Genomic DNA, 10,630 nt, shown 5'->3' on the forward strand with positions numbered 1-10,630 from the left:
TTAGAGTATTTGAATTTATTCTAATTTGACTAATTGAAATACTTCAAAAAAAATGCATGCATTTTAAATGCCTTTTAATTTCTCTATCCAAACAAAACATTTTATTACAAAGAATTTCAAATTCTCTAAATAAATGAATCACTCTCTTGAATTGACTCATCCAAACACATCTCAAATTTATGCTGCTGCTGAAAAATAAAATAGAAAAAAAGATAGCTTGAATTGAGGAGAAGTCATAGCTGTTTCAAATTTTTTAGAGAGATTTTGGATTAAAGGCAGAAGTTGTTTAGGTATTCAAGAGAATTGAATTTCCTTGGCACCACTAGAGTGATTCTTGCAAGAAAATGGTATCCATGATGCAACTAATCAAGTTTTCAAAAACTTTAAAAATAATGTTGAATTTTGTAGTGAGTGATTTTCTAACAGTGAGAGGTCTGCATGTTAAGTAATGTTAAGTATAGTTTTTAATGAGTTGTGTGTACAAGCACAATGCTAGTGCAACAATAGCTCTGCGTAGCTAATTTCTTAGTTCAAGGTCCACTTGTAAATTTGAAGTTTTCCTATGCCTCAGGATGAGTGATGAACTTGCATAAATTAAATTCCCTTATTTCCTTTCACTTTTCCTGTTGGTACTTTCTTCAGGCATGGATGTGCTGGACGTTTGAATGACTATATATTAATCTTTGATGGAGATAACTACTCCGACCATTTTCTTGTTCGTGAACTTAGGTAGTATCTCAGTTGCTGATATACATCATAGTATTTTATCATTGTTGAAAAGTAAAGCAAAGGGTCGTCAAAGCCAGAACCTTATATGTCAAAAGTTATCTGCAACTTTATGCAAGCACACTAATGCTGTCAATGTTCTACATTGGTCATCAACTGTTCCACAGGTATGTGTGTGATTTAGTAAGGAATAGTTTTCCTAAATTGTTTCTTATTGATAAAGGTATCACAATTATGTTATATTTTATTTTAAATGAATAAAGCATTTGTTCACAGTTAGAATTAATTTAACTCAAATGATTGAAAAGTGTAGCGAGTATATTTGTGTAAGAGAGGTATGCTGAAAAATAGTATAGGAAGTCAGCTAGAATTTCAGAGAAGTCAATTTGGCTTCAACATTTTTAGAGGGGTTTGAGGCAGAACATAGAAATCAATGGCCTATGTCAGTTCCAACCAGACAATTTAAAACTCTTCCTTTATGAATGACAAACGTCGAAATGGAAAAATAGTGGATTGTTATAATCCAAATTTAGGTCCGAATTTTGATTTTTAGTTCACAATGAATGGGAAGCAATCCATTTCTTCTAGTGATGAATCTCGGATAAGTCAAGAGAGATATAATTGTTAAAAGAAAATTATACTTTTACTTCCATTTTTTGACTCGTATTATTTACTCTTTAGCGTGACTTAGTATGAACCATTGATTATAGTTAACTCTACTTATGATTATAGTATTTGTGTCGATATGTTACTAACAATATTTGTAATGATAATTATGCTAATCATATTTTTTTAAGACATATTCTAGAAAATACTAAATCAAATTAAAGCAAGTGGTAACAATAAGGTTAAAATATTATCTTGATCCTCATTTTGATACCAAAATCTTAAATTAGTCTTCGGATTTTTATTAGTCTCAATTGAGTCTATATTTTTGTAAATGAGTAATATAATTAGATTATTTTCATTAATATGATATTAACAACGGTAAGTACGTGTCACGTGTTAGTTTTTCATTTTTTTTATTTTTTTATTTTTTATTTTAAAGTTTTATTTTTATTTTAAATTATTTATGTCATTGGCATGTTAGTGTGTCAAGTGTCAAGTCAGTATGGTGACACGTGTCAAGTTATTGTCTCAATTTTGTCACTATATTTGTTATTTTAATCCCATCTCAGTCCAAGTTCTTTTTAAAAAATTTCAATTTCATGTCTCTACAAATTGAGACCAAATTTAACTTTTAAATAAATGTTATAATGATATTTTTATTATAAGTGATATTTATATTACATATTTTTAACAATATTAAGTTTATTTAAATTTATATTTTAGATTAAAATATTTTAAAATTATAAATATATAGAACGATAAATTTATATACAAAATATTTGTATAACATTATATATCAACCATTTCGATATAAATATTAGAGTTGATTTAAAAATAACAATTTTATAAATTCAAATGTAAAATTTTAAAATAATTTATAACAAGTTAAAATAAATATGTTTAAAATTAATATATATATATATATATATATATGTATATATATATATATATATATATATATATATATATATATTTTGATGTAAAATTTGAATTTAAATAAAATTAATATTGTTAAAATATTTAATAAAAATATCAATTTTATTAAAAATATCATTCTAACATTTATATAAAAGTTAAATTTGATTTCAATTTAGAGGGAATGAAATTGAAAATTTTTTTAAAAATTTTAAACTGACATCAAATCAAAATAATAGATATATGAATCAAATTGATATTTAAACAATGATTTGACACATGTTATCATACTGATTAAACATGTGACATACTACTGACATGACACATGGAATAAATATTTAAAAAACTTAAAAAATTTAAAAAAAATTAAAAACAAAAAATTGACATGTAACACATACTTAATATTGTTAATATCATTATAACAAAAAGTATTCTATTGTTACTCATTTACAAAAATATAAACTTAACTAAGACTAAAAATAATTGAGCACCTAATTAAGATTTTGATAAGAAAACAAGAATCAATGGAATATTTAACATATTTTCATCTTAATGGTTAATTTATTACTAAATTTTACCAAAATTTTATAACCCTTTCTATATCTTTTACGATATAAAAGAGTATATTAAACCGAATAATATTTAACATATTTTCATCTCAATGGTTAATTTATTACTAAATTATACCAAAATTTTATAATCCTTAATCTATATCTTTGAGAATATAAAAAAGTATATTAAACCGAATAATATTTAACAACGTCATATTTTATGTTCTCAATCCCTAAACAATACTAATAGGAATAATAAATATATTTTTTTCAAATTATATATATATATATATATATATATATATATATATAAATAATGAAACAGAAGAGTGAAAATTAAATATACATGTGTATATCTTTTCACTGGTATATATACCGAGAGAATTTTCTTTTTCGTCTACAAATTTTCTTTCTAATTTTATTATTTGAATAATTTTTATTTTAAATTAAAATAATAATATTTTCAATTTTACTCTTTAAATAATTTTTAATATGAATTTAATTATTTTTGAAATAAAATAGTTATTTCATAATTTTATTCTTTTAAATCACTCTTTATTTAAATTCGGGGACATTTTTAATTAAATTGATTATCTTCTTTAACACACGTGATTTTATATATATATATATATATATATATATATATATATATATATATATATATATATAAACTAAAACTTAAATAAAATATTATAAATCTATATAAAATATAAAAAAATTATAAACATGTATTGAAAGAAAATGTCATTAACACAATTTTTGTATTTGTTAGTATAACATTCTTTTACTCGTAAACGATATGTTTCCATATAACAAAGTATTAGATTTATGAAAAACTCGGAAAATTATAAGTGAGGATATTCAATCAAAATATAGAATCCAAATACAAAATTGTTACAAAATTAAGCATGATTCTGTAGGTTGGAATGCTTAGACTTTGAAATCTGCCTAGATATTGGATCAAACTTGCACTTACAACATGGACACTCAATTAATAAAACTCTTTTAGTGCGGTCTCCATGTTTGTGTTCACTTGAAACCTTAAGAACCTCGTACTTACACCACTTTCTACATCGAACACATGCACTTTTGGTTGGTTTGTTGCATCGTGGCGTTACCTTTCTTCTTAGATTCACATTTTGATGATTTGAGTCACTTAGGTGAGCCCAAGCCTTGTAGATGAGTCTAAAAGCACCCCAAGTTGCCACTGAAGCATTCTTGGTTGGGTTCAACATGACTACCAATTTGTTGCGTTGCATCTTGATGTTCTCAATGTCGTCCTCAAAGCCTTTCCTAATGCCAAGAACTTTGTACCAATTTGTTGTACCGTTGCCACGTTTTTTCATTGTTGCCCGGTGGATCTTGTAGGCTAAGATCGTTTCATCAATGCCATCTACTTTTGGGTCTAGCGTTTTGGCCATAGTGGCACAAGTGATGGCCCCTTTTATGTCTCCTAATTTAAACTTTTCTTCTGCATTCCTTCGTGCAAACATTGCGAGAGAATCTACAAAATGCATCGACATGATGGCTTGCAATAGATGCTCACTATGAATGTATTAATTTTTGTGAGAGTTGATTCATTTATTATGTTATGTGAATGATATATATATAGATAAACCAATATGCAAATATTTATAGTATCTGAAAATATTATTACATATCTAGTAATATTTTAATACAATGTTAGTACATTATCTTATCAATTTTTTTATTGGTAAACTAAATTTATATATATATATATATATATATATATATATATTCCATCTTTATTTTATATAAATAACTTACATATTTTGCTTATATCTTTTAGTTATCTTAAATCTACGTAATTATTAAAGAGAAAATTATATGATTCATGTATGCTTAATCTCAAAGAAAATAAAAGAATACAAAATATATTTACAATCAACATTATAAAAAAAGTAAAATAATATGTTACTTATATTATCTTATATTTATATTATTTGAAAAATATTATTAGATATCGAACAATATCTTAATACAATGTTAGTATATTATTTGATAAATTAAAAATTAAATTTATCTTTATTTTATATAGATGGGTTGCATATTTTATTTATATCTTTTAGGATTTTTTAGTTATCTTAAATCTACGTAAAAATTATATGATACATGTATATTTGATCTCAAACAAAATAAAAGAATACAAAATATATATATTCACAATCGAAGTCATAAAAAATAAATAAATGGCTGACTACGAAAAGAAAAAATATTATAAATGTACCTTATCCAACTAAACATTAAACAAAAATATATATTAAAATTAAAATACTGAAAATGCTTATTAAAATAAAAACTTTATGCATACCTATTTATATATAAAATGACATCATAATAACAAAATATTTGTTAATAAATTTTTTTGGCATATCATCTATTAAGAAATAATATTCTTGTTTTGATAAATATCTTTCCATGTGAATAAAATAAGATTAAATTTATTGAAACACCAACAAAAATGTAACTAATCCTACTTAACCAAATAACCAAATAATGACAAATCTGTGTGAAAGATTAAACCGGTATAAATAAACATCTTTCCACTCTCATTCTATCTATCTTTTAATATATATATATATATATATATAAATATATATCTGCAAATTTGTTTTCCTTTAATAACTAAATACAACAATAACTCCTAATTATATATCATAATTAAAAATTCTCATATTATATTATACGAAAGTTTTTTTTTTAAATTTGTTAAAAATATTTACAAGAAAAGAAGGTTGGGTTGGATGGTAAGAAAGGGAAAAATGTCTCATTAAATTGAACATTTTGTGACACACACATTTCTTTGTTGTTGATGTCAAAAATGACATAACCTGGAGTTCCTATTTGAAAATCCAAAAAATTCCCACGTTTAGAGTTTGCATCAAATTTTTTACGTCAAGAATTTGTGGATGCATAACAAACACGACCAAAATTTGTAATCATGAAAAAATCAGGAGGTTCTTAGATATAATAATTCCAAAGAAATTTTATTTTTAATAACAAGAGAAGGAATACGATTTATTAGATATACTGCATGTTTAATAGCATAAGACAAAAAATGTTTTGGAAAATTAGATTGAAACATGAGGGCCCTAGCCACATTAAGGATATGTTGATGTTTTCTTTCAACACATCTATTTTGTTGATGAGTATAAACATAACATGTTTGATATAAAATTCCGTTTGATGAAAAATAGTCTGTTAGCATAAATTTTGACCCAATGAATACACTTGATGGTGGTTTGAAATTGATTTTCAATCAAAGTTACAAAATTTCGGATGTGCATTCGGATCTCCCTTGTGATTTTAACAAAACGACCCATGTCTAGCGACTAAATTCGTCAACAATAGCTAAGAAATATTTACAGTCATTAATAGAGAGTTTAGAAAAAGGTCCACAAATATCCTAAATCAAAGCATTTGCAAGATCTATTAATACTGGGAGAATATGACAAATGTTTATGTTTAGCTAAATGAAAAATATCACAATTGTCATCAACTATCTTAGAAATGAAAGGAAATTTTATATGCAAAATATTAAGCTACTTTTCGAAAAGGAGTCCTAATCTATAGTGCCAAAGGTTAATAGGAGGGGTGGTGAAATTATTGATGGAGGAGACTTTAGGATGTGTCAGACTCATTTGATAGATGATTTCCAAGTGATAAAGGCCTTGTTTTAATTTACCCAAACTAATCATCTTCAATGTTCCCATATCATGTATGTAACAATTGACACCAAAAAAAGGTTAGAAAATAATTTAGACAACGGAATTGATAGTGAATTAGAATTAGAAACATAAAGGACATCATGAAGAATAAATTCAGGGGAGCATTGAATTGAACCAGAGAAGTGTGAAAAAAAAAATTCCATTTGATAATTTTATTTGGACAGGTTTGATTTTAGAGTAATGAAGAAATAGGTTTAAAGAGGAGGCAATGTGATCAGTTGTCCCATAATCAATAATCCATGAAATGTTGTGTGGTGAGTCAGTGCTAGGGACCGTGTCTATGTTGGACAAAAAATGATAATTATGTGGTTGTGTGAATGAGATGGTGCAACAAACTAACAAAGTACCAAACTTAGAGTTAGAAAAATGTAGTAGGCCTTTTGGATTGACTTGAGTGAGGTTGGCCAATGATGGTTAGGCAAAGCTTTGACCATTAGTATCAAGAAGTTGTGACTACAAGAGGTTAATTAGGATTTGATATTGGGCCTGGGTCAAGTGAAATCCAAAACCATTGGAGGAAGATCCCTCAACGGAACTGTTGAAGCCATGGTTACTGACCTCTTGAGTTGCATTGTTGACAAAGACGGTACCATCACATGGATTAAAGCGAGGATGACTTAGGTATCGTGGATGACCCAGTGGATAGTCGTGTTTAGCATAACATGTCTCAACGGTGTGACCATTGTGGTGGCAGTATGCACAATTCTTGTTGGAAGTATTACGCATATGATTTCCTATAGACACACCGAAAGGCCACCACCGCCACCACTGTGTCCCTTTCCAGAAGACATGGACTTGGAATTGATAAAAATATTTGGTTCTTCTGCGACAGGAGGAATAGAGTGTTTACACTCTTGTTGCACAACCATGGAGAACATGCGAGAAATTGGAAGCAAGTGTCCATGAATAAGATTTGGGAATGAACGTTAGAAAACCCTTCCTCCAACCCTTTGAGAAAACGGATAACAAAGTCCTATTGGTGATATGTCTTGGTAGCACATTCAAGGAAAGGGCGATAATTATCAAGTTTCTCCTAAAGAGATTTGAAGGATGTGTAGTATTTGAAGACAGAATGTGAGCCTTGCTTTAGGCCATATATTATTTCTTCGAGCTCTACAATACGAAGAAGGTTACTCTAAGAAAAAATATCTCTAATATCATTCCTTATGGCAGTATCATTCTTGAAAAAGATGACACTTTAAGCAATGGGTTGAGATAAAGAGTTAAGGAGCTAAAACACTACAAAAATTTTATATATTAGCTACGTAACATTTCTTAGTTGATCCATAGCTAATCTGTAGCTAAAATTTTTTGCGATAGATTACCTATCAAATTGCTAGGGAATTTTTCGTACCTAAATACAGGTAGCTAATTAGATAGGGAAAAATTCGTAGCTAATCTATAGCTAATTCATAATTAATCCCTCTCTATTCCCTCTCTAATTGAAATGAATTTTTTTTAAAATTTTTAGCTAGTTCGTAGTTAATTCATAGCTAATCCCTCTCTATTCCATCTTTAATTGAAGTGAAAAAGTTTTAAAATTTCTAGCTAATTCGTAGCTAATCTGTCGCAATTCTGTTGTCGCTAATCCATAGCTAATCTGTTGCAATTCTATTGTCGCTAATCTGTAGCTAATATGTTGCAATTCTGTTGTCGCTAATCTGTAGCTAATCTGTCGGAATTTTGTTCTCGCTAATCGGTAGCTAATCTGTCACAATTTTTTCCCGCTAATCCATAGCTAATCTGTCGCAATTCTTTTCTCGCTAATCCATAGCTAATCTGTAACTAATTTGTTGCAATTTTTTCTCGCTAATCCGTTGCTAATTTTTCGCAATTCTTTTATCACTAATTTGTATCGCAATTGTTTAGTTAATTTATTGTAATTCTATTAATCTCCTACAAATATTATATTGTTAATTGCAATTACTTAATTGTTATTCACTATCTATTATGAGTCATGTCCATAAACATATGCCTATAATAAAAAAAGAAGACAAAAAATAAATTATTCACAAAAAGTGTCTAAATACCTCCAATATTTGCAATACCTATTTAAAAAAGATAGATAATCAATCCTACAATGATCAAAGTATATTCATCCAACAGTACAAAACAACATAAAAGTTTCCACCAATTATAATAGTTTTAGGACACAAAAGCATTGGAGGGTATCAACAAAAAGTAATGCATTAACACAATTAAAAGACAAACAAAGTTTTGGGTTCTTTGAGACATGTCTTCATTCTTGTTTCTTCAAAGCAGACAACAATTCTATCTTAAAAGATTGCTTTTGCTCTTGCATCTGTTGTTTCATAAATGCTTGCATTTCTGCTTGTGCCTTCATTTGTGCTTGCATATCAGTCTGTGCTTGTAACTGTGTTTTCACCTGCTCTTGCAAATTAGATATTTGTGTAGTCAATGTAGAGATTTCTTCAGCTGTTGGATTTAGATTTTAGGAAGAGGGACCTTCAGTTGTTGAGGATGAAACATGTGGACCAATGTCAAGATCCAAACTATGACCAATTCCATAGATTCTACCTTTCCTATTTTTACCGCCTGTTTTTATCCAAACACTAAAGTCAACTATAGGATGCTTTGATGTGTCTTCCCCATATTTTTCAGTCATAGCATTTTCATATGATTCCTACATCAAATCAATATGTTAGCATTATTATAAATAAGTAGTTTAACATTTATAAAATAAACACATTCTTACAATGAAGCTTTTTGCTTTGTTGGACTCATATTGACCATCTTTTCTTTTGTGAACTTTGTTGTGTAATTCACTATAAGAAATTGGGTGTTTGTATTCTTCTTCCTGTAAAAAAAATATGCAATTTATGTATAAAAACTCATTACTTTCCTTAATAACAGTAAAAAGGACATATTCATCTTACTTTCTACCACGTTAGTGTGGAAGTTGGTTTATATCAAACATGTACAATATAACTCCAACTCTCCATATCATATCTCATTTCAAAAAGTTATTAGCTAACCAATTCCAAAATATTTGTTTCTTTCTATCAAGTGACCAACTCATTTCTATCTTATAGACAATTGCTATCTGATATTGCATTTTGAATGCGACAAATTACAATGCATTATATTTGACTTATAAATTCAAATGTGAAAAGTAAGAATACCATTTTTTCAAGTGTTGTCCAAAGCTTCATGATCCTACTGTGTGAATCAGGGCATCAGGCTTGGCAGCCCTATTGCTCTTACCTGCAGTAGACTTTTTTTTTCATTCTTCTATTGCCCATATATCTACTAATCCATCCCACATCTCAGTCCTAATACCTCTTGGTCCAACCTTTTAAGTATTGAATATTGTCTGAAGTTTTCCTTTCTTTCGCCTTTTCCTTGCCTTAGATAAAGAGTCAGAATATCGATTCATGCATATTAAATTCCAAACCTTTCTTGTCATACAACGATCATAAGTTGATGAAAAATGATATTTCTCCTACATCAATATAAATTCATTAAATTAATTTATAATACTTCTCTTTCAACACGGTCTTGGACAACAGACGCACCATCTGTCCACCTTTCTTCACCATGAAGGGTCCAATTTGTGTACCCATCCATAAATCCATGCTGATACAAGTGCTTTTCCACATTATATGATATATCCCAAGAAGGATTCCTACATTTTCCACATGGACAAGGAATGCGCCCTGTTACATCAGCAAATTTTAGATCTCTTTTAGCTACTTCAATGAAGTCATCAACGCCATTTCTAAATTCCTCAGTTATACTACCAAATTGATCTTTTCTTCGCAACATCCATCCTTTATCAGGTCTCATTGTCCTTGTAGATAGTTTAAACATTGGTAAACATTATGTTTTTAAGAAATTTGTACTTGAAAAGAATGGATTGACACTAATTGAAGACATAATTAAAATTAAGAACAAAAATTAGTTAAAATAAAGTAAATATAAGTAAACACTAATTGAAGCAAGATATTATATCTGCCATATTTATTTTTGCTTAATAAAAGCAACCAGAATTTGAGCAATATTATAGTGTTGGTACTCATAAGATATGCAATCCTAGTATAGTGCAACCCTAGTAAACTT

Source organism: Vigna unguiculata, chromosome 11 (genome assembly GCF_004118075.2).
Source record: "Vigna unguiculata cultivar IT97K-499-35 chromosome 11, ASM411807v1, whole genome shotgun sequence".
Taxonomy (NCBI): Eukaryota; Viridiplantae; Streptophyta; class Magnoliopsida; order Fabales; family Fabaceae; genus Vigna; species Vigna unguiculata.